This window comes from Schistocerca serialis, chromosome 6 (assembly GCF_023864345.2).
Source record: "Schistocerca serialis cubense isolate TAMUIC-IGC-003099 chromosome 6, iqSchSeri2.2, whole genome shotgun sequence".
Lineage (NCBI taxonomy): Eukaryota > Metazoa > Arthropoda > Insecta > Orthoptera > Acrididae > Schistocerca > Schistocerca serialis.
Window position 1 is genome coordinate 443259610 of NC_064643.1, and position 25390 is coordinate 443284999.

Sequence of the window (25390 nt, forward strand, 5' to 3'; positions counted from 1 at the left end):
CAGAAGTAATGGGATTTTTGAGAAAGGGTAAAGGAGGCTAAAGATTAGACAGAAGTAATGACCTGGCCTAGCTTCCGCATGAGTACCAGCCACTATCTAGGCGTAGGGCGACTAGTTCGGCGTAGCGGCAATAAATTATACATACGAGCCTTTCTTGCGTATCAGTCTATCTGTTAGTGGAAACAGTCTCGAAATCACCGAAGTAATTCTTGAAATTCGCCATAACAGACAAACATAAAAAATGCAGAGGGGACTTAATACACACTCGAGTGACAAAAGTCATGGTATAGCGACGTGCACATATACAGATGGCGGTAGTATCGCGTAAACAAAGTATAAAAGGGCAGTGCACTGGCGGAGCCATCATTTGTGCTCAGGTGATTCATGTGAAAAGGTTTCCGAAGTGAGTACGACCGCACGATGGGAATTAACAGATTCTGAACGCGGATTGGTAGTTGGAGTTAGACGCATGGGACATTCCTTTTCGGAAGTCGTTAGGTAATTCAGTATTCCGAGATCCACTGTGTCAAGAGTGTGCCGAGAGTATAAAATTTCAGGCATTACCTCTCAACACGCACAACTCCGTGGCCGACGGCCTTCATTTAACGACACAGAGCAGCGGCGTTCGCGTAAAGTTATCAGTGCTAACAGACATGCAACACTGACTGAAATAACCGCAGAAATCAATGTGGGGCGTACGACGTGCGGCGAAATTTGGTGTTAAAGGGCTTTGGAAGCAGACGACGAAAGCGAGTGCCTTTGCTAAAGACACGACATCGCTTGCAGCTCCTGTCTTGGCTCCTGACCATTTCTGTCGGCGCCTAGACGACTGAAAAACAGGCCTGGTCAGATGAATGCCGAGTTCAGTTGGTAAGAGATGACGGTAAGGTTCGAGTGTGGCACAGACCCCACGAAGCCATGGACCCAAGTTGTCAACAAGGCACTGTGCAAGCTAGTGGTGGCTCCATAATGGTGTCGGATGTGTTTACACGGAGTGGACTGGGTCGTTTGGTCCAATGGAACGGATCGTTGACAACTTTTAATCGCTTCATGTGATTTCAACAAACAATACCTCGATGATGGCATTGCGCTCTAGCCATAATCTCTGAAAGCTACATATTTGTATCTATTGTGTTTCTTCATTAATTACGCCTTGTGTGTCTATTTTATCATGCAAACGTTTTTCAGGACGTAATAATCTCCACATTTACACAGCAAGTGAACACAGGATCAGTGCCTCATATTTTGTCATATTTGTGTATTTTAATGAACAGTTTCCTATTTTGTCAGTAACTTTATTAAAATGCTGACTGCAAGTATTAATAAACTGTGCTAATTTGTAAGGGGTCAGTTGCATTTGTTCGAGACACCACAATTGAGAAGAAAATCAAAAGACACTTCTGTCAAGGAGGCCTAAATAACTGTTTAAACACTATATAAGGACAACGTGTTGACATTTGCGGTGAGCGCGCTGGTGCAAGAATACTGGCTTATTTATTTATGGACAAATCTTTATCCATAATTATTGTAAATTATCCGAGTGTAACAGAGATTTTACAACATTTCTTTATTTAAACATTGTTGTGATATATTAACATAGTCCAGAAAGTGGTCAAGATGAGTCAAATCATATCTTTAGGATGTAAGAACATTATATTGTTCGTGGGAATGGCCTTGAGCCAATGGAAAAGCAGACAGTAGCAGAGAACTAAAGGAGTCAAGTAGAGACTGGGACATTTGGAGTGAACAGCTCAAGGGAGTAATTCTGGAGACTTTATGTCGCGTGCTGAAAGAAGACAGACCTGCCTATGGTAACGTGCTTGATTCGCTCATATAGGTGATTGATTCTGGGTGGTCAATGGCCCTACAATATTCTTACTTTTGAAGGGACTCTTCACTCATGAGGGGTCTCAGTGTGCTCCGCTTGTATTATGGAACTGAGGATAGACCGTGTATGAGTTACTATTCTTTGAATCACTTGTGTTAATTTTTAAATCATCATCAATGAACTGTTTTGAGCTGGTGAATATTTTGTGTAATTGTGATAATGAAAGGGACGAAATGGATATTGTTTTCGCATATCTTTGAGGACTGTTTAGTTTGGGGGTTTTAGTACCATTCTCGTAAAGCTCTCAACGTAAATTCACTACGTTTCACAAGGTTATCTTTGTCTGTGTTTTAACTGAATATCGTAGGGCCACTTCCCGTTTATTTAAAATGTTCTGCCCGCATCTCGTGGTCGTGCGGTAGCGTTCTCGCTTCCCACGCCCGGGTTCCCGGGTTCGATTCCCGGCGGGGTCAGGGATTTTCTCTGCCTCGTGATGGCTGGGTGTTGTGTGATGTCCTTAGGTTAGTTAGGTTTAAGTAGTTCTAAGTTCTAGGGGACTGATGACCATAGATGTTAAGTCCCATAGTGCTCAGAGCCATTTGAACCATTTTTTTAAAATGTTCTTTCTTGAATAAACATTGTCCAACATAATTCTCTGTTGGCTAAATCAATTGCTGATGATCGAATAGAGCCCCTGTTATTAAATTATTCATTTAACTTTTATTTTGTGTTTCTGTGGATTTTATGAAATCGCAATTCTAGCTAATGCATAGACTATTTGACTACAGGTCATTGTATGCAGCGAATTAGATGCGGGGCATGAAAGCAGACGTGCGCGGCTCCACTCTACGACTACATAGAACTACTCTTTTTAAACAGAACTGTGCCCAGCCAAAGTACCTAAAGTAAGAGCAATCACAGGTAAACATGCAACTGGCTTGCCTGTATGGGATGCTGGTTTGAAGAGCAACTACACTTAGCAATAAGCGTTAAAAACTGTCCCACATTCAGGCTTCTTTGTTTTACCTTTAAAAATGCATACCAGAGGAACAAAGTTACCTTCATCATTGCAAAAAGTGGTAATTTTTATGGTTTCTCCTTTTCCTCCATAAGTTACTTGACACATTGTAGTAGAACCTGCTTCCGCTATAACTTTGTCTTGCCTAGGATTCATCTGAAAGCCGGTTTCATCCATATTGTACAGGGGCCTAAGTTTATTCAATAAAGAATTTACTGTTAATGCATCCAGAACTAAAAAAAGCTGCAATTGCTTCTCCATTCATTGCCATAGCCCTGTCAATAGAGAAGCCTCGCAACTTTCTCGTCACTTGATGTGGGTAACGTTCCAGAAAGGACTATATCCAATCGCAACCAGCCATTTGAATTTCTTCAGAAAATCCATAATGAATCCCTTTTCTTTCTGCATACTGGAACATGAGCCTGCGCAGAATTTCTCCAGTTGGTGGAATCCACACATCCGCAATTTCTTTATGTAGGTAGCCAATAGTTTCTTGTCGTCTTCATCAGGGCTACCTTGAAATAATAGTAATAATAACGTGATAAATATTCGACACTGAGAAATGTTTGCAGAAATTGGAAATGTGTAGTTGGAGCACCATAGTTAACTTCGAACAACTTTGCATTTAAATCGTTAATTTTTAATTTAATAACATATTATGGGTAAAAAGTCTACTCATTCTGCCCCCAATCAAGGAAAACATTACAATTAATATAATACTGCTTACTTTGTGGGCTCATAGCATGCTTCTTTTCATCGTTCTTTTCTCAGACATCGTTTCAGAGTTCTGTCTGGGAGGCCATATTCTTGGGAAGCTCTAAACGAATTCATTACACCAATCTTTACGTCTCCATAGTCACTAGTAGGGGTTATTCAGACCACCTACTCCAATTTGTTGTTCTTAGACACGTTCGAGGCATTTGCTATGAAAATGACGTATGTAAAAGTGAGCAATAAAATTCGTCAGCGTAACCTCAACAAAACAGTGACATCCCTCTTGAGAATCGGGGTGAGATATCACTTTCCGTGATTAACACAATATGTCCGCCGCATGGAAACTGTAGACGGCAACATAGCCTACACTAAAAAGTAGCCACTATGAGTTAACGAGCATTTCGCTATCATTTAAGTATACGGCCGAAAGACTCAGCCTTCAGGAACTGTGAAACGAACCCTGTCGTCCAGGACCGGGTGCCACAAAGGACGCAGAGCCACCACGAGATGGTGAAACTCACAGACGTCTACTGTCTATTGAGGCCTAAGCGCTGTAGAGTGCGAGTGAGGCAGACGAGAACCTGCGTCATAGGGAAACCCACCAGAAGCTCTTTGTGGCTAAGGAGACGCAGCAGTGTTAAATATGGTGGGCCTAAGATCGGCCAGAAAGGGAAACATTTATGAAAACTATTTAATTCTGTAGTAATGCAGGGAATGAAGCCACAGAATTTTTAATCTGCCATCCTCCATAAATTTTCATGGTGATCCCAATAAAACTTTAATATTGATCATATCTATAAAGTTTAGGATTTACTGTTGAAGTGAAATTAACAAGTTTTGTAACAAAGGCCTGAATGCTAAAATCTGAACGGTTTGGTCGATCTTAACGATCGACATTTCATTTAGAAGAGCATCATTAAAATGACAAAAGTTGTAAATTTAAATTATCAGTATTTCCAGTTCAGCGTCAGATCATCATTTCCCCCCACGAAGCACATTGCACGATGACAGTACGACACCTTATTGAATCATTGGGTAATAAATGGCTCTGAGCACTATGGGACTTAACATCTGAGGTCATCAGTCCCCTAGAACTTAGAACGACTTAAACCTAACTAACCTAAGGACATCACACACATCCATGCTCGAGGCAGGATTCGAACCTGCGACCGTAGCCGTCGCGCGGTTCCGGACTGCGCGCCTAGAACCACTAGACCACCGCGGCCGGCCATTAGGTAATAGAATATTTTTTGTAAAGTTTAGTGTATAATAGTTACTTTTGGTCTTCATTTACTTATCAGAAAGCATATTGGTACAAGGCTACTGGCCGTGACATTCAGAGTTAAGAAGGAAATTGTATTGGTATTATGTAAAAGAATTTAACATTTATTATGTAATGGATATTATTGTTACTTTATTTAGAACGTGAAAGTTGTCAAGCTTTGATTATTTAAACGTGTTAAAATGTAAAGTAATGTAGAATAAGCTATAGCCCTTGAGATGGACGGCTTCAGGAAAGCGAACTGCCGTAGTCAATTGAGCGAGGATTTTGGGTGCACGGTAAACGCGGTCGGGGAGGGGCAGCGACAGTGCTGGTGGAGACTCAAAAGCGGACTGTCAGTCTTTACGTAGCTAGGAAGTGAAACGACTTAGAAAATTTCTGGTGTGAAATCTGACTTTTCGCGAAAATAATGAGGTGGAATATTAGACTTGTATTTCGCGATGAGATTGTTAATGATCGAACTGTGTCAAATGGATATGCGCTCGAGTGTAATAGTAATTCTAAATACGACCACTTTCGCTATTAGTTTGCTTTCTGAATAAATCACCAAATCGCAACTGTGCGGCTTGTATCATTTATGAGTCGTTAATTTAGTTCCCGATATTATTATTACTCTTATTAAATGTTATATTAACTTTGTATTTCGCAAACTTGCCATCAGTCAGACAATTTAACCAAAGGGTCACAAGTGTCTAATTTAGGGCGTGTAATGCGACGCGTGCGGTTCAACCCCTAGACGAGTTTGAGCCAAGACATTTCGGCGAAGAGGAACCGCATGTGAGCCCCAACATCTTTGGGATGTTAGCTCGCAATGTGCTCATCATCTCTGACATTTGGCTCTTCAACTTTATACATACGCTCGTAAGCACTTGAAAATATCCGTGCAACGTCCGCTTTAGCTCTTACTTATACTTACAGTGACATAAGTAGAGCTGCCTTTCCGTCACCCTACAGTTAGGTCGGTATTACACTATAATATTTCTGTGACAAAGAAATATGATCAAATATTCGTCAGATTTTTGACAAAGATCTTTGAAGTGACGCTAAAAAAGGGTATTACGCTGTCATCATTTTTTCGGCAAAGTTCAAGATGGCGGATAGTAACCACTTGTTATTCGTTCGGGGTCAGGGATTTTCTCTGCCTCGTGATGGCTGGGTGTTGTGTGCTGTCCTTAGGTTAGTTAGGATTAAGTAGTTCTAAGTTCTAGGGGACTTATGACCACAACAGTTGAGTCCCATAGTGCTCAGAGCCATTTTGTTATTCGTTTCAGTTACTTGTACCACAGTTGCGAAAAAAAGGAAACGTACTTGGGTGAAGCAGTGAGCATTACGTCGAGGTAGTAAAAGCAGTCAGCAAAATTTGTTACGAGAGCTTCAAGTGGAGCACTTGATGTCTTATACAAATTACTTTCGAACGGATGCGAGTGCATTTCAGTATTTCCTCAATAAAGTGGCTTCTCATATTACAAAACAGAATCCTCACTTGAGAAATGCTGCTTGTATAGAAGACACGCTCACCAAAACACTGATATTTGTTGATACAGGAGACAGCTACTGCAATTTACAATACAGCACTCGAATATCACAGTGCACAGTAACAAAAATAATTCCAGATATGTGTGAAGCGATTTATAAAGCACTGAAGGTAAATAAATGTTTAGTACGCTATATGGGCAGTAATAATTATTTTTATTTTTGAATAATTTAATTAATGGAATTAGCGTTCCAATAAGTACAAAATTAATAAAAAGTACATAACGGATGAATCACTTTACGAGTTAAAAAACAGACAAAGTAGAATGTAAAGCTAAGAAATTTTATTTTATTTTAGATTGTGATCACCTTCTCTATTCTGGCTTGCTGAAAACCTGTCTGGATGTTTCCAGATGTAGAGGTGAATGGCTGTAGCTCTGATTGTGGGTGTGAAGTCGCCTGCAGCATATTCCACCTGCTCATCAGCACACGATTAATACTATGCATTGTGCCCCTTGCTCACCCCCTACCCCAGTCGAAGCAAAGTTATTAAAAAGAATCGGAGGAACACAACAACTTAACTTTGAGGTCACGTTTGTAAGCATCGAGGTCTACAGGTTTTATCCACAGCGAGGCTCTAAATTTAATCATATTTCTTTAAGGAAAGGCGAGATTTTTCAGAGTTCTCTACTGCACTGTGAAGTTTCTTTGACATAAATATTTGACGTATCAGCTTTGACAAAGAAATATGATAGTGTAATATCGGCTTTCGCAAGTGCCCTACATAATGGTGTCACTATCTGTCACCAACATTTGGAAATGATAACTTAAGGCAACTCTCTCCGATAGGCATCTCCGTCCAATCCATTCTATGCAGTGTTAGTTTAATGTTCTATGACGTTTCTAGTTTCAGCACTGTATTGCAGTTTTGCATCTAAAAATGAGTTTAAAGACTCTGCAGCATAACTGTCGGTCGAAATAGCTGGCGTATGAGTGTGAAGTGTTCTAGTGGCACTTTCACAGAACTCTATAACAGCCCATTATCAGTTAGCTTATCGCTTCGAAGCCTGAACACATCTAAATCTGTATTTCGCGTGCCGCTGTCATTTGTCCCCTTTTCTGTTCCAATCACGAATTCTGCTGCAGGAAGAGTTGAATGCTCGTCATGAGCTCCAGTTTCTCTGGTTTTACCCTCATCGGCATTCCACGAGTCGTATTTAGGTGAAGATATAGTGTTTTCCGTCTGTTCATGGGACAAATACTCTCTGAATTCTAATTGTACGTGAAATTGAGAGTAACAAAAATTGAATTCATGAGAAGCTGTTTTTTGATAAACATGCACTGAGGCGCCGAAGAAACTGGTATGGCATGCGTATTCAAATACAGAGATACGTAAGCGGACAGAATACGGGGCTGCGGTCGGCAACATCTATATAAGACAAGTGTCTGGCGCAGTTGTCAAATCGATTACTGCTGCTACAAGGGCAGGTTATCAAGATTTAAGTGAGTTTGAGCTTGGTGTTATAGTCGGCGCACGAGCGATGGGACACAGCATTTCCATGGTAACGATAAATTGGGGATTTTCCCGTACGACCACTTCACGAGTGTACCGTAAATATCAGGAATCCAGTAAAACATCAAATCTCCGACATCGGTGCGGGCGGAAGAAGATCCTGCAAGAACGGGACCAACGACGACTGAAGAGAATCGTTCAACGCTACAGTATTGTAACCCTTCTGCAATACTGGGCCATCAACAAGTGTACAAGTGTCAGCGTGCTAACCATTGAACGAAACATCGTCGATATGGGATTTCTGAGCCGAAGGCTCACTCGTGTACCCCTGATGACTGCACGACACAAAGCTTTACGCCTCACCTGGGCCCATCAACACCGACATTGGACTGTTGATGATTGGAAACGTGTTACCTGATAGGACAATCTCGTTTCAAATTGTATCTTGCATATGGACTTGTACGGATATGGAGACAACCTCTTGTATCCATGACCCTGCATGTCAGCAGTGACTTTCGAAGCTGGTGGTGGAGGCTCTGTAATGGTGTGGGGTGTGCGCAGTTGGAGTGATAAGGGACCCCTGATACGTCCAGAGACGCCCCTGACAGGTGACACGTACGTAAGCATACTGTCTGATCACCTGCATCCATTCATGTCCATTGTGCATTGCGACGGACTTGGGCAATTCCAGCTGGACGTGCGACACCCCACACGTCCAGAATTGCTACAGAGTGGCTCCAGGAATACTCTTCTGAGTTTGAACACTTCCGCTGGCCACCAGACTCTCCCGGTCATGAATGTTATTGAGCGTATCTGGGATGCCTTGCAACGTGCTGATCAGAAGGGATCTCCACCTCTTCGTACTCTCACTGATTTATGGATACCCCTGCAGGATTCATGGTGTCAATTCCCTCCAGCGCTACTTCAGACATTAGTCGAATCCATGCCACGTCGTGTTACCGCTTTCTGCGTGCTCGCGGGGGCCCTACACGGTATTAGGCAGGTGTACCAGTTTCTTTGGCTCTTCAGTGTGGTATCGTGGTATCATCAGATATATACTGAGCAAATGAGGCAGTGGAAATGAAAAACATTTAGGAACTTCTGCGAAAGTTACGTACACCGAGACGTTTAATTATAAATAATGAGGTGACTTATTTCAAAAGCCAGGGTTAGCATTGGTCCAATCGATTCGAAACAAAATAGAGTGTTCCAAAGCACTGGTCCCCTCTCATTTCACTGCTCTTCGTACTACAGGGGTCGCAGGAGGAATGGTCAACATTCAGGGATATGACAGGAACGCTCATTTGAGGTAAAACTCTTCATATGGACATATGTTTTATCCCGAATGGTTAACGAGATAGAACACATTTAATGTGTATTTGTTTTTGGGTTAGTGGCGAGCACGTACCTGTCTTACCTATCCGACCTATGTGACGTTCTATTCTAGCCCAACCGACCTCCTTGTTTCAGCCTCTTTGCTCGGCATGTCTTTCTGCCATTAAACTAGCCCGTTGAAAGTGCAGTTGTCCATGATGTTCCGTGATGAAATACTGCGATGGACTGAGAGTGTATCAGAGAGAAGCATTTATTAACAGTATCTGTGCACGGGCTGACTATAATGCCACACATCTATACTAATGAAGAATATGCAGACAAGATACATGTTTTCGGCTTTGCGATGGCAGCCCTCCTGCTGCTGTTGAAGAAAACCGTCGACGTTTTCCGACAATTCGCATTCCTGATCGTAGACCGTTTACCACAGTTTTTTGTACATGGCTCGAAACAAGTATTCTTCCAAGTCCTCATTTTTCCGCAACAGTGCACAAATGCACTGAAGTTGACGGTGGGATATTCGAACACCTGTTCGGAACTGTACAACAACTGTAATGGGACGTGTACGATAACGCTTAGAGGGGAGTGTGTTAATATATGTATTTTTGAATTGATACTTTGCTAAACGCATGTTTACTAGCTGTTGCATGTATGCAAATCTAACAAAGTATTGAATAATACAGAAGATAAATAATAATGCAGATTAAATGAGTTCTCTCTCGGAAATCATTCGGAATATGGTATATGTCCATTTGAAGTTTCTTGCTTCAAATGATCGTTTACGTCATATGCCTGAACAGCCTTTGGACATTAAGTGACAATATTTGAAGCAGAATGTCTAAAAATGATCTGACAGATGGATATCAGTATTATTTAATATGTCCTGGGTATGTCATGCAAAGGGCCTGAGAGTGACAATGAACAGGGAGAAACTCACAATATTAACTAACGATACTGCAAGAGAAAATTAATGTTATGCTCTGTCTCTTGATAACAAATGCGTAAAATTTAAACCAGAGAATGTTTGGCATTTTTGTCACATTAAATAAGACTATTGCTCACCTCAGACAGCAAAATATTTAATAGAACGAATATGGCCTTTGAGAATCTTTACTGTAACTACCTGTGAGTCAAGAAACATATATACTTATATGAAAAGTTATGACTAGATTGAAAAAGGCGGTGGAAGAAAGTGCTAATCCCCATATTCGAAACAGCTGGTCTGATTAAACTATTTATTGTGTTTTGAAATGCACTACATTCCGGTAAAGAGTTGTTTCCTTTGTATCATTGGAAAGAAATGACTACTAAATATTGTTTTGTCTTTTGCATTAGTATTCTCGTATTTGCGTTTCATCAACATACAACACGCAACAATTAAAATTGACGCTGTCGTGGTTAAGCGCTTTCTATCGCCCACCCCTTCAATTGTAAGCTGCAGAAAGGCAATTTTTAACGACAAACCACCAAGCACTTTGGATAGCTTAACTGTGTGGCGTGTCTAGGAGATCCAGTCCCGTTAATCTACGGGACCTTAGACATATGCATAATTGCCTCTGACCCATCCCCCAATCACCAATTTGTGTTATTTTTCCTACAATAAGTTCCATGGGTGAATAGACGCGGGTTCCGACAACAGCGCTTTTCAAGGGTACTCCAGAACGAAGATACAAAAGGTATCCGCATTATAAATACGGCACTACCAGTGATCCATATGTCACGCAACAGTCCCTAGCTATTCATTATACCCCAGAAATGGTAAACAAATTAATGATGATTTTACTACGTATAGTTCCCACAGGGACTGCGAGGACAAGATTAGATTAATTACAGCGCACACACGGGCGTTTAGATTGTCATTCTTCCCACACTCCATACATGAATGCAACAGGAAGAAGTCCTTATAACTAATACGGAAGAAGCCTATGCCGTGCACTTTATAGTGCCACCGTGGTCTGCAAAGTAAGGATGTACATGTTTACTGTGATCGGGAACTTTAGGCCAGTGCTGCTAGTGCTGCCACCGAGCGGAACGACACAGAACTTCAAAGGTACTACGTTCTGTCGCTAGGAAGCGCTGCTGTCACGCGCGGATGTTTACGACTCAGCGTACTGGAATAAACGTCGAAGTTCGCGAAGGACGCGGGCGAAAGGCTCTTACTTAACACATTATCCCGGCAGAAGCTTGGTGTTATACGTAGTTCAGCCCGTCGTCGGGAAACCCGCTGCGTCCACATAGTGGTGTGGTGCATCGTGACGTATAGGTAACAATGATCAAGTTTGCAACGCGTGACTACCATACTGCACATAAACGGTGGATGATGATACTACGGTACCATTCTACTAATGCACTTGAACTCTGCGTCCTTTCTCAGTTGTGTAATAATCTGTACTGAAAACGTGGATCGATCAGAATAATTCTATTTTCATGTACTTCTAGCAGTTAGACCGAATTACTGCCAGTCTTCTTCGCCGCACATATTCCTCTTGCTTTGCTTGCCATTGTTTAGTGCAAATAGTAGAATAACTGCTTCAGTTATGCAATTACGGTATTACAATTAAATATCATATTTTCGCCCACGCTAAAGAATTGGTAAGTGTTTACGTTACGAGCGTGCTCTCCGCATCTTTGTTTTGGCTCTGGTAACTGATTAATGAGAATGCTGATTACCTCGCTGTTAAAGCGGGTACACAGTGACTGGACTAATATGAGCAAACTGCAGGATAATTTCAATGATTAACTAACCAGTACGATAAAAATAGACTTCGGAATGCATGGATGTTTTTTTGCTTGCCGCCTTTCTTACCACGCAGAATTTAATATTCTGTGACTGAGAGATTATGTTATATTTGACAGAACGCAGTTTTTCAGGCAGCTGGAAAATGATTTCAATTCCTTCTCTCGATAAGATTCATCCAATTTGACTTGCTATTGCTACATATACCGGAAGCAACGCCGTATGCTCATTTTTTGTTTACTAATCTGTTGTGCGGCCGGACGAAAGAAAAAGATGCTTCGCTCTATCAAAGGATAGTCATGGTCTCAGACATTTAAAATGTTTCGCGTGAATGTGATATAGCTAGTTGTGACGGACTACTGGAACCATTTCCGTCTGCTGTACTGAAAAAGTACAGAAATCTAAAAAAAGTCCTCAGAGGTTGAATAAAATCTTAAGAAAAAGCACCGGATCTGGTCAGAGCATAAACGGTTTCTAGCCCATGCTTCCAACTACCGGGATTCAGTCACTAGGCTGAGAAAATTATGATGTGAGTCAACACTTCAACAGAGGATATGTTTACTCAGATACCTGGAAATGAATATATCAAATATCTTACACTGCAAACGATACAATGTCACTGCGAGCGATGTATCATCGCTGGTGCTTATATAACCTCTGGTCGCAGGAGGCAGTTTAGCATTAACCCCTGCAGCATCGCTTCACCAATTGGCAGTCAGATACTCTTCTGACGAAGACAAGCTTTGACTTTGTAACGCTCAACAGAAATTTCTTCAAAATAGTGCTTTTGAAATCACTTCATGTTGTGCCATAAACATTTCAGAATTGATGTTTCTTTCCAATTTATTTTGATTGTGAAAGCAATATGAATCTCTTGGTACTATGTGCAATATGTTAACTTATATGTTAGCTCATATAAGATTTACATTCTGAGGGTAAAAGTAGACATCGTTGTTTACCTTTGATTGATATTTTATTAGGCTAGTTTGAATTCTTATACAGTTTTTTACATGGATAGAGGAAATTACTGTAATTATATGCAGTAATATAGTAACATTTTGAAGGTCTTATTGTAAAAATCTGTACAGCATTATGTCCTACACTTTTACATAATTCATATAAAATTTGTTGTTAAGTTAAACTAATTATACTCTTTTTTACTTATTTGTTTGAAAGTAAAAACATATCTGAGCATGAACTTTTTAGAAGCAGCTTTGCTTTCAGACAAATATTCAGTCCCTACTAATTATCATTACATTTTATTTAGAAAGTTACTATTATATTCTGTAACTATAATTAAGGGGAAACTTGTTTCTCCACTGAACACCAGGGCTTATTATTCTCCTATATGACGATTATAGCAGTGTCTTTCAGGAAGATAATCATTCTGCTGACATATATTCTTCAAATTGATAAGACTCTTTTCTTACGGTGATTATTTGCTTGCTGCTATATTTCTAGCATTTGTACCTGGTGATAACAATTTTTAGTGATTTCTTTTTGTTCTTGCCTTGCAATCCTTATTAACATAAGCTTTACTTCAGGACCATCTTTTTTAACTGTCTAGAACAATTTAAAATAAGAAACTTCCTGGCAGATTAAAACTGTGTGCCCGACCGAGACTCGAACTCGGGACCTTTGCCTTTCGCGGGCAAGCGCTCTACCATCTGAGCTACCGAAGCACGACTCACGCCCGGTACTCACAGCTTACTTCTGCCAGTACCTCGTCTCTTACCTTCCAAACTTTACAGAAGCTCTCCTGCGAACCTTGCAGAGCTAGCACTCCTGAAAGAAAGGATATGGCGGAGACATGGCTTAGCCACAGTCTGGGGAATGTTTCCAGAATGAGATTTTCACTCTGCAGCGGAGTGTGCGCTGATATGAAACTTCCTGGCAGATTAAAACTGTGTGTCCGACCGAGACTCGAACTCGGGACCTTTGCCTTTCGCGGGCAAGTGCTCTACCAACTGAGCTACCGAAGCACGACTCACGCCCGGTACTCACAGCTTTACTTCTGCCAGTACCTCGTCTCCTACCTTCCAAACTTTACAGAGTCGTGCTTCGGTAGCTCAGATGGTAGAGCGCTTGCCCGCGAAAGGCAAAGGTCTCGAGTTCGCGGCCACACAGTTTTAATCTGCCAGGAAGTTTCATATCAGCGCACACTCCGCTGCAGAGTGAAAATCTCATTCTGGGGACAATTTAAAATAATTTAACTATGTGTGGGTTACTGTTTCATAGTAACAAATATCTTGTGACGTTATAAGTTTAATTTTTTTTCCTTTGACTTATGTAGATTACGTACCATGTCGTTGATGTAGACTACTGATCCATCTATTACAGTTAATTTTATATTCATCTTTCTTTACTAAAGTTATTTAAATGTTTTCTCCCCAGATTCTTAATCTTATTCTGTATATTGTTTGCCGCTCGTTCCTGGTGGTTAATTACGTTACATATTATAATTTCTGTAATTATAGTCCACTCTTTGTTTGTATTATTAGTTTCACGATTCAGTTGACGTTTGTTATTAAAACTACTCGTCACAAGTCGATCTTCGATTGTTTGCCATAAATATTCATATTTCGAGAAAAAAATCTTCATCTTTTCACATTTGTTACAAGAAAATATTCAACCAGTGTAAAGTTTCTAATGCTTGACTATGTCTTTTGCTTCAGAAGAACGTAATTTATTGCGATGTGAGATGGGTTTTCGCGTTAATTTTCAATATTACGTCGTCTGGAGGCGACGTTATTCATTGTCTTTATTGACTGTAGCACATTCTATGACTTCCCCATTGTTATAAGGAAAGTTTTACCTTCTGTCTGTACTACTTAGATTTGTTGGAAGACTCTGTAACAAGTGTAAGTCATACACGAAACAGAGTGGTTTATAAAACTGCCCTTTGACCGATTCTTGATTATTGTTCAACAGTCTGGAATCGTTAAAAACTTGGATTAATGGAGGAGATAAAGAAAACTCGAAGAAGGTTTACGCGCTTCTTCAGGGATACGTATAGTCCGCATGAAAGTATCATAACAATGCCCAATAAAGAGAGATGCTTTAAGGATAGGCGTTGTGTATTGCGGAAAGTCTTGCAAACTCAGAGGACTCACGTCTCAAACCACCAGTAAACGCATCAAGTTCTCCAACACAAATCTATTGAACGAACTGCAAAGGCAAATTTAGGGCACTGTGGATTTATTAATGAGGTTGTCTACAGGCTTTCTTCACGCTTAACATATGCGAACGGAGTGGAAACCGGAGACAGGAATGTGGTACAATATGTAACCTCTTTCATACGTCGCACGGGGATTTGCAGAGCACAGATTTAGATTTTCTACAATTTTGGACGACTTTTTACGCTATTGGACATTTAAATTTTTCAAAAAATGTTCATAGATTTTGTGAATAGTTGCTTGAAACTATATTTAACATTTCTCGATATTTGATTTAATGCTTTCTGCTTGTGCAGGAGAGCAGGATATTTTAAAACACACTATGTGATCAAAAGTATCCGGACACCTAGCTGAAAATTCGTGGCACCTTCCATCGGTAAGTCTGGAATTCAGTATGGTGTTGGCCCACCCTTAGCCTCGGTGATAGCTTCCACTCTCGCAGGCATACGTTCAATCAGGTGCTGGAAGGTTTCTTGGAGAATAGCAGTCCATTCTTCACGGAGTGCTGCACTGAGGAGAGGTATCGATGTCGGTCGGTGAGGCCTGGAACGAAGTCAGCGTTCCAAAAATCCCAAATGGATTCTATAGGATTCAGGTCAGGACTCTGTACAGGCCAGTCCATTACACGGATGTTATTGTCGTTTAACCACTCCGCCATAGGCCATGCATTATGAACAGGTGCTCGATCGTGTTGAAAGATGCAGTCGCCAATGTCGAATTGCTCTTCGACAGCTGGAAGAAAGAAGGTGCTTAAAACATCAATGTAGGCCTGTTCTGTGATAGTGCCACGTAAAATAACAAGGGGTGCAAGCCCCCTCCATGAAAAACACGACCACAACATAACCCCACCGCCTCAGAATTTTACTGTTGGCACTACACACACTGGCAGATGACGTTCACCGGCATTCGCCATACCCACACACCGCCATCGGATCGTCACATTTTGTACCGTGATTCGTCACTCCACATAACGTTTTTCCACTGTTCAGTCGTCCAATGTTTACGCTCCTTACACCAAGCGAGGCGTCGTTTGATATTTACCGGCGTGATGTGTGGCTTATGAGCAGCCGTTCGATCATGAAATCGAAATTTTCTCACCTCCTGCCTAACTGTCATAACACTTGCAGTGGATCGTGATGCAGTTTGGAATTCTTGTCTGATGGTCTGGATAGATGTCTGCCTATTACACATTATGACCCTTGTAAATTCCCCACAAAAATCTTAATAAAAAAAGAAAATGAACCATGAATTTAAATATTGTAACCTCGGAACAAAATTGGCTCCCATTTATAATCTCTGTGCAGAAATGCATTCACCTTTAATGTTCCCACAAAATTCTTTTCTCATTTAATGTTAAGTTCGAAACAGAAAAATTCCTAAACCCAAAAATAATAAAAAAGGAAAATTCAGTTACCTGGTAAATTTTATGACGACAGCAGCGCTGCGCCACGGCCCTGTATTCTGAATTAAAAAAACGCAAAAATTCTTGCCTCAATAAAAACTGCGAATATATCTGCTCTTACCTAAAAAGTTTTCGGCACAGCTCCGTGCAATGCTGGCCTATGCTTTGTGACTCGTGAAAGGAATTAATTATTCATTGGATAAAATCTTTAAATTGAAATGAATGGTTTTTTTTAAAAAAAATTTACTTTACATTATAAAAATTATTATTGGGGCATTTTTTGAAAGAAATTGGATGACAGTTAACATACATTACTAGACATGCGCTAGGCTGCTTCTTTACCTTCTACAATAATACTCATCCTCCAGAGTCCCGACCAGAGCAGACTGCCGACACGTGCAGACACGCGCCGACTACTGCCAATTACTGCCAACTCCCGCAGACTACTGTCGACTAATGCCGACTACCAACAACTAACTACATACTGCTCTCTGGTCAGAGACTCTGCTAAGTCTTGCCTGTTGCAGGCAGCGCATACATCGCATACCTCTTACACCCTCTTCAACTGTCGGCAGTCTCTGTCAGTCAACAGACGAGGTCGGTCTGTACGCTTTTGTGTTGTACGTGACCCTTCACATTTCCACTTCACTATCACATCGGAAACGGTGGACCTAGGGATGTTTAGGAGTGTGTAAATCTCGCGTACAGACGTATGACTCAAGTAACATACTATCACCTGATCATGTTCGAAGTCCGTGAGTTCCGCGGAGCGCCCCATTCTGCTCTCTCACGATGTAGTCCAGTCAAATAGTAGATATACCTTGCAAAAGGTGGGGTAGAAGAGTTTATTTTTTCAACTCGTTCATATGGTTGGAAAGATTAGAAAACCGAGTTTTGCCGACAAAATTTCGCTTGGGAAAACTTTCTGCAGTCAAAAAACTTTGAAAATTTCGGACTTTTTTCAGTTTTTTCAAAATATCTCAGTTTCATTTGCTCCTATCGCTTTAACGTCTATTTTCTTTTTTAAAGAGCACAAAATTCTCTACAAATTTGATTTTTGCCATTTTTTTCTACTCCCAATAATTTAAGGCGCTACAGCGCCTCAAAAAATAACAATTTTTCAAATTTTGAGCATAGTGGCAAGATACCTTATTTTTGAACATTATTTTTTCAGTTTCTGTTTGTGTAGTATAAATACATTATACATCATGTTATAAGTTGGAATTTACCACCTCATTTTCAGGTATTCAATTTCTCTGTATGCAACATGAGGATTGCTGGGCACCCAACTATTGTGATTCTTACATCACTACCTGAAGTTCACTATGAGCCACCTCAGCTCTGGTATTTGTAAAACTATAAATATAAAAATACATCATTAAGAGACATAAACACACACACACACACACACACACACACACACACACACACACACATACACACGCACACAAAATAAATTGTGTCAGGAAACTGAACTATTATTAGCTGCAATAGGCAACCTAATTAGGTAGGTAATTATTCTTGTGTATAAAAGCCACACAGTTGACATTAAAAATAAGTAGCTTTATTACAATTAAAATGCATTGTCAGTTACTAAAAAATGTTGACAGTTCTGGGTGTGTAATACTTGAAATATTGCACTTAAGCTCACTTGAGACAGATATGAGCATCACTTCCAACGTTTTGATGAGCCAGGTTCCTCAGTGTCACCAGAAATACCTTGAGTTACGGATTCAAGGTCTGTACATAGAGTTGATCCCAGATTGACCTTTTCTTTAAACAGCGAGTCAGCCTTAGCAAGTTCGTTGGTTTCGTCAGCGGTTTCCTCAACATCCTCCATAACATCTTCTTCACTGTCTTCATATAAAAATTTTGGTACATTTTCACAAGTGACCCCAATACATTTCTTGCAAATTGAAGAACATTTCAAACCCACTTTTCTGCAGGAGCACGCTCCGCCACAGTTCAGCTTGCATGAGCATGAAACAATATGAAGAAGTGCTTCAGGTGCTGGATCTTGGCTCATTATAACGGGTATTGGACCGTGGTCACTGTGATTCCAGCCCAATTTCTCAGGAGGTTCCCAGTTTCCCATCCTACTTTGGACTTGTTGGTAAGTCCGCAACGAATGATGTTGTGCAGCATCTTGTGTAGGTGGCAACCGTGCAAGATTCAGTTTGCTCTTTGTGGCAGACTTGGCGAATAGCTGGTACCACAAATGGTCTAGTGTGTGGGAACTGCTGACACCTCCACTATACAATGCGATAGTAACCTGTTCTCCTGCAGTTGTTATTTCTTCACGGGTAGCATGTGGTCTATTGAACGTGCAAAGCGCTGAGGTTAGGTGTTCATTTTTCGCAACAATATTGCAGCACTTAATTTTTCCTTGACCAAAAAAGCAGATGTTGTATCACATCCGCTAAAGGTGTGAGTGAACAGAATATATTCACTGTCAAACTTGTAAGATGCAGTGGAAAACCACTTGTCTTCTGCATTTCCTCTGCCTGGCTTTAAGAAAAATAAATTTTCAATGCCTTGCCCCAAACCGGTCATGATCACAAGCAGGTCAACATCTTCTCCTACAATGACAACACTTCCAAAATCTTTGGTTCTTGAAATGGCAGATGTTACAGTTATAACGTCAGCATCTTCTTGTGCCTGATGCACTTCAATGCTACACTCCAGAAATTCCATTTTAAGAAGTGTGATCAAACGCATCTTGTTTCGTTCGTTGTACAAGAACTTGTCCTGAGGGACTTGGTTCACCATCTCTGATTCAACCACAACGTCAACCAAAGAATGTTGTTTGGACCTACGAATCCTCTCAGCACTGTTTGTGCTACATTTGTCTCCCTCACATGGATACCCAACAAAATAGCAAATTGAGATCCAAAATGAGTTGCAGGTAAGAAACATAGCTTTGGGCTATTGATTTGAAGGAAACATTTCGAGTCCAAGTCACTTTGTGGATAAGGTACCCTCCATCAATGAGAAAAAATTTACTCGGTCCACCTGACTTCACATCTTCCACTGGAACGAAGGCATTGTAGAATGAAGATTTTGTTCTTTTTCGCATGCCTTTTTCTGAGAATAGGGTCATTGGGTAAGGAGCAAGTTCATATTTCAGGAAGGCTTTTAACTTTTCTTCACTTTGTTTCATTAAATAAATCCTTTGGAAAAGAGTTAAAGGATCAACGGGAGTAATTTTAGTGCTCCCAGCTTGTACAGAATTGAACGCAGAAAGGAGAGTCACAACTTTATCTTTTCTACGGAACTACATCGTGGAAATTGTCACCAATTATTCTTTGCTCGAAATTTGAAAAAATTGGTATTTTTTGACGCACTGTAGCGCCTTAGATACTGGGAGTAGAAAAAATGGTACGAATCAAATTTGTAGAGAATTTTGTGCTCTTTAAAAAAGAAACTAGACGTCAAAGCGATAGGAGCAAATGAAACTGAGATATTTTGAAAAAACTGAAAAAAGTCTGAAATTTTCGAAGTTTTTTGACAGAAGAAAGTTTTCCCAAGAGAAATTTTATTGGCAAAACTTGGTTTTCTAACCTTTCCAACAATATGAACGAGTTAAAAAAATAAAATCTTCTACCCCACCTTTTGCAAGGTACAGGCTTTTTTTTCTGACAGTTTCACTGGACTAATGTGTAATTGACTACTGAGGTCGCTGATATGGAGTACCTGCCAGAAGGTGGCAGCACAATGCACCTAATATGAAAAACGTATGTTTTCGGAAGTGTCCAGATACTTTTGATCACATAGTGTATTTTCTACTAACTTTCAGATCTACGCCTATTAATGTTTCCTTTCCAAAGATACAGAAATGTATTTCATCGTTAGGTGTTTTGCCTGTCATAATACGTCATGGAAACTCTATTTTATCGTAAAATTCTGGTATAAACAATTTAATTGCTGTCAAACTCTTTTTACACTTCGATCACATGTATATACTTGTTTATCATTTGAGAATGCTATGTTTAGTTTTCTGTTGAGATCTCTGCTGTCGACATGAAATGGTCAATCAGGCTTAACGCTTGCTCCAAGGCTTCTGTGAGTGATATGTCCCTGGCCTGCGTTGCGCAAGATCAGGGCCACGGTGCAGCCGTCGTCTTTAAGCTAGTTTCAGCTTCTCCCTGCAGGAATCGCTTCAGAGCGTGCTGTTGCTTCTGATATTTGATTTGCAGTAGCAAGCGTCATTTCCCACGTCACAAATTTTCAGTAACTCTGTCTTGAGACGAGCGCCAGGCACTAGGACAAGTTTCCTTAAAGAACCGCTACTTCCTTCTGCTTCCCATTAATCATTTTTGCTTCCAGATCTTATATAATGTATTTTAGAAATGCAAACGGTGTTACTTGTCGTAACTGATCCATTTACGTAGTAAGTAGGAATATTTAAAATATTTTTCCCTGATGCTTAAGAACCGTGTGCACGTTTTTAAGATCACTAATACACTCCTGGAAATGGAAAAAAGAACACATTGACACCGGTGTGTCAGACCCACCATACTTGCTCCGGACACTGCGAGAGGGCTGTACAAGCAATGATCACACGCACGGCACAGCGGACACACCAGGAACCGCGGTGTTGGCCGTCGAATGGCGCTAGCTGCGCAGCATTTGTGCACCGCCGCCGTCAGTGTCAGCCAGTTTGCCGTGGCATACGGAGCTCCATCGCAGTCTTTAACACTGGTAGCATGCCGCGACAGCGTGGACGTGAACCGTATGTGCAGTTGACGGACTTTGAGCGAGGGCGTATAGTGGGCATGCGGGAGGCCGGGTGGACGTACCGTCGAATTGCTCAACACGTGGGGCGTGAGGTCTCCACAGTACATCGATGTTGTCGCCAGTGGTCGGCGGAAGGTGCACGTGCCCGTCGACCTGGGACCGGACCGCAGCGACGCACGGATGCACGCCAAGACCGTAGGATCCTACGCAGTGCCGTACGGGACCGCACCGCCACTTCCCAGCAAATTAGGGACACTGTTGCTCCTGGGGTATCGGCGAGGACCATTCGCAACCGTCTCCATGAAGCTGGGCTACGGTCCCGCACACCGTTAGGCCGTCTTCCGCTCACGCCCCAACATCGTGCAGCCCGCTTCCAGTGGTGTCGCGACAGGCGTGAATGGAGGGACGAATGGAGACGTGTCGTCTTCAGCGATGAGAGTCGCTTCTGCCTTGGTGCCAGTGATGGTCGTATGCGTGTTTGGCGCCGTGCAGGTGAGCGCCACAATCAGGACTGCATACGACCGAGGCACACAGGGCCAACACCCGGCATCATGGTGTGGGGAGCGATCTCCTACACTGGCCGTACACCACTGGTGATCGTCGAGGGGACACTGAATAGTGCACGGTACATCCAAACCGTCATCGAACCCATCGTTCTACTATTCCTAGACCGGCAAGGGAACTTGCTGTTCCAACAGGACAATGCACGTCCGCATGTATCCCGTGCCACCCAACGTGCTCTAGAAGGTGTAAGTCAACTACCCTGGCCAGCAAGATCTCCGGATCTGTCCCCCATTGAGCATGTTTGGGACTGGATGAAGCGTCGTCTCACGCAGTCTGCACGTCCAGCACGAACGCTGGTCCAACTGAGGCGCCAGGTGGAAATGGCATGGCAAGCCGTTCCACAGGACTACATCCAGCATCTCTACGATCGGCTCCATGGGAGAATAGCAGCCTGAATTGCTGCGAAAGGTGGATATACACTGTACTAGTGCCGACATTGTGCATGCTCTGTTGCCTGTGTCTATGTGCCTGTGGTTCTGTCAGTGTGATCATGTGATGTATCTGACCCCAGGAATGTGTCAATAAAGTTTCCCCTTCCTGGGACAATGAATTCACGGTGTTCTTATTTTAGTTTCCAGGAGTGTAGTTTAAATTTAGCCGTTATATTTCATTTGCAAGAAATACGGAGTCCTCTTCGAGAGCGGAGCGTCCTTTTTCTTACATTTTCAGCCACATGGCGGTACTAACTAATAGACTGGAATTGGGACTTACCTTTCCTTTCTACATGACTATTACTCTGAAACCTACAGCATATGAATTTGTTATTAGTTATTATGACGTTGTGTGAAAATTATTTTATTGTTTGTGAAGGCGTAGGATGCGTTATAGCACATAACATTCGGTACATTTTTATTTTTAAATGAATTCCGTGTTAAAAAATCAAAAGTGAGCAAAAACGCTATGTCATGCAAAGTCACGTTTAGTAGTTTACATTGTTTAAAGTTATGAAACTAATTGAATAACTAGCACCTGCAAGTGGCAGTCAAATGAAGACCGAGCATCCCCAACACACGTTAAGACATCTAGCCCACTGGGAGACGAGACGATCAATTCCTATTTCATAGAACACTGTCGGCCCGTGACGGATCCACTCATACACTTCCTCGTCAGACTGAAACCGACCTCTACGCATGTCTTTCGGCCGCCAAAGGTGTGAAAATCACAGCATGGAAGACGCACGGTGTATGAAAGGTCTTGCAGTGTTCCCCAGTTAAATCGCTGAAACCCAGCGCTCATCCGGTAGTCCCTGTGGGGACGGGCGTTGTGCAACAGTATGCTTCTGTCCGACAGCATTCCTGGGCGTTGCAGATTCTGCATTGTCTTCATAGCACTGTACAATGACAGTGGTTCTACGCTCGAGGAAACAGAGAGCCCCTGCAGTCGAAGAAGGTCGTCATGAGCTTCCCGAAACTTGTGCTAACAGTTTTGGATATGTATCCAAGGTTCTCGGGTGTCCAGCCGGATCCGATCGTCGAAGTTCCACGATCGATCGGATCCGGCTGGACACCCGAGAACCTTGGATACAGCACATTCGCCGGGAAAGCCTCAGATCACATAGTTTTGGATTTCTTTGGCGGTATAGGTGTGGAAAAAAATTAAATGAACGTGTGGGAAGTTCGGTCGACGAGTGCAAGTCTTATTTCAGTCGACGCCACATTGGGAGACTTGCGGGCCGGTGATGAGGATGAAATGATGACGAGGACAACACAACATCCAGTCCACGAGCGGAGAAAATCTCCAACCCGGCCGGGAATCGAACCCGGGCCCGCTGCATGGTAGGCAAACACATTACCAGCTAAGCAGCTGAACATAGGTGTGGAATGTTTCCATTATTGGATTTGCGTTTGTCCTCTGTCTGTCGCAATGCTGTCGGGCGGAATTATCCTGTATCACTATAACGTATGCCGCCTCACTGCCAATCGGACGAATAGCTACCCTTCAGTGATTTGGCTGGAAGCACTGCAACATCCATGTGATTTTCACACCTTTGGCGACGTGAAGAAAGACATGCGTAGACGCCGGTTTCAGTCGGACGAGGAAGTATATGAGTGGGTACAGTTGTGGATCCGTCAGCGGCCGACCGCCTTCCACCAAACAGGAACTGGTCGTCTCGTCTCCCAGTGGGCTGAATGTCTCATCGCATGTTGTGATTACTTTTGAATGGAACCATTCCATGGCCCTGTTGCGCAGGATGTCAGTTTTCATTTGACTGCCCCTCATAGTATCTTCTGACAGGTGTATTTGTACAATGTCTTTGTTGTATTCTATAAGGAACGCTTTTTACTTCATGGCGTTTCTCCTTACGACCGTATCTTTCAATTGTACCCTTTAGTAGCTCCCGTGCATCCGTTGATTGTAGTGTGAAACATTTATTGTCTTTTTACTCTACGGAGGATACATCGCTTTGTTTGTTTGTTTGTTACACATTCCACATGCTTTCTCCTGGCTTCTTTTCTCAATTCGTCGGCTGTTAGAAGTTTAAAGTCGGGAATTATGTTCTTCTTACCAGCTTCCAGAGACGAAATCTCTTGATAAGATAGGTAAGGATGTGTAGTTGTTGACAAAATATATTACATACACTGAAAGCTGGCTAAACCCGGAGATAAGTTCAGCTGAAATTTATCGAAGAACCTAACGGTGTTTCGAACGGATGGGCTAAACACAGTTGGCGGTGGCGCGTTTCTTTCAGTTAGAAGTAGTTTATCTCGTATCCAAATTGAAGCAGACAATTCCTGTGATCTGCTATGGGCAGACGTCATTCTTGGTAACCGAAATAAAATAATAATTGCATCCTTTAACCGACCTCCCAACTCAGATGATACAATTGCTGAAATGTTGAAAGAAAACTTGAATTTCGTTTCAAACACATACCCGACTCAAACAATTATACTTGGTGCTTACTGTAAATTACCGTGGATATGTTGGCGAAAATATATGTTTAAACCCGGAGGTACGCATAAAACATCAACATAAATTGTGCCCACGTGAATAGTAAATGGATTGTGGAAACACACTTGACCTCTTAGCAACAATTAAACCTGAGCTAATAACGAGCACCAAAACGGGTACTGGCATTAGTAAACACAAAAATAAACGAAAAATATACCTATTCAAAAAAGCAGATTAAAATTCCCTTGACACCTTCCTGAGAGACAATCTTCACTCCTTCCAAATTAAAAATGTAAGAGTAGACCACATGTGGTTTGAATTCAAAGAAATAGTACCGACACCAACTGAGAGATTTATACCAAATAAATTAACAAATGACGGAGCTGATCCTCCTTGGTACAGAAAACGGGTCAGAAGTTTGTTGCAGAAACAACGAAAAAAGCATACCAAATTTAAATGAACGCAAAATCTCCAAAACTGGCTCGAAACCTGACGCGGATATCAATGCGAGACGTTTATAATAGTGTTCATAATCAAACTTTATCTGGGAACTTAGTAGAAAATCCGAAGAGATCCTGGTCATATGTAAAGTACGCTAGCGGCAAGACACAGTCAACACCTTCTCTGCGCGATAGCAATGGAAATATTATCGACGACAGTGCTGCGTAAGAATAGTTACTAAACACAGCCTTTCGAAATGTCTTCACAAAAGAAGATGAAGTAAG

The 25390-nt window shown here is 41.7% G+C and overlaps 1 protein-coding gene across 1 annotated transcript in view; it reads left to right on the plus strand.

Moving 5' to 3' along the window:
• Nucleotides 1-11284: 11284 nt before the first annotated feature.
• Nucleotides 11285-25390, plus strand: part of LOC126483730 (probable cytochrome P450 6a14) — a 106067-nt gene continuing 91961 nt past the window's right edge. The window contains exon 1 of the mRNA XM_050106837.1: nucleotides 11285-11423. The gene's annotated coding sequence lies outside the window, so the exon portion shown is untranslated. The remainder of the gene's footprint in view (nucleotides 11424-25390) is intronic.